The following is a 1,072-nucleotide window of genomic DNA, read 5'->3' as shown; positions in this document are numbered from 1 at the left end:
TTTTTTTTTTTTTTGAGACAGAGTCTCGCTCTGTTGCCCAGGCTAAAGTGCAATGGCGCGATCTCAGCTCACTGAGACCTCCACCTCCCGGGTTCTAGTGATTCTCCTACCTCAGCCTCCTGAGTAACTGAGATTACAGGTGCCCACCACCATGCCCAGCTAATTTTGCCTTTTTAGTAGAGGTGGGGTTTTGCCATGTTAGGCTGTCTCAAACTCCTGAAATCAAGTGATCCACCTGCCTCGGCCTCCCAAAGTGCTGGGATTACAGGTGTGAGCCACTGCACTCGGCCTTGATATCTATTTGAGCAAGCTTTCACATTTTGTGCTTCTTTTACAAGAATGTCTGGACTCTTCCTAGCTATTTAGAATTAACTTATCAAGCTTTACAAAAAAACAGTACAACAAAATAGGGCTTGCTGGGAATTTGGGATTATACTGACTAAATTACTTTGAGAGAAGCTGACATCTTTACATATTGACTATTTCAATCCATGAACATTGTACATCTCCATCCTCCATCCCCACAAGACCACCTGGACTGAAGCTTAAGTTCGCTGCAATCGCCTCTCTGGGTTCGCCTTTCCTTTGTCATCTTTTCAATAACTCCAGGAAGAATTTAAAAACATATGGTATCCATCATTTTGGGCTGTTTTCAGTGGGACAGTCTCAATAAACCCACCTTGCTGGATTTCTGGGATGAGGTGTCCCCTTTCAAGAGAGGATACAGGCCTCAGAGGTATAGCAGTACCTATCAGTTCTGCCCATGCACACCCTGCAAGGGGCCAGCTGCACTGTGGCCACATCAAGGGGCTCTGGAGGCTCCTGTCAGGGGGCCGCCCGAGCTGCTGTAAACCCGCCCCTTGGGGCTGTGCATTTGCTCCAGTGAGTGTCTGCAACACAGAGACACCCCTTGGCTTCTAATGACCTCTGGCCAAAGCTCTCCTGGGAGAGGCCTCAGGACTCTGCCAGCACTGGTTGATGTGCCCAGGTCCTGTGGTCCCCACTGAGAGGACTGAGGCTCAGCGGGCAGAGGAAGGTTCAGTCCTGCTCCCCCTGGAGCCTCTGCCCGGAC

The sequence above is a fragment of the Hylobates moloch genome, unplaced genomic scaffold, assembly GCF_009828535.3.
Source record: "Hylobates moloch isolate HMO894 unplaced genomic scaffold, HMol_V3 SCAFFOLD_5, whole genome shotgun sequence".
NCBI lineage: Eukaryota > Metazoa > Chordata > Mammalia > Primates > Hylobatidae > Hylobates > Hylobates moloch.
The sequence above is the reverse complement of the archived record's forward strand: the minus strand, read 5'-3'. Positions refer to the sequence as shown.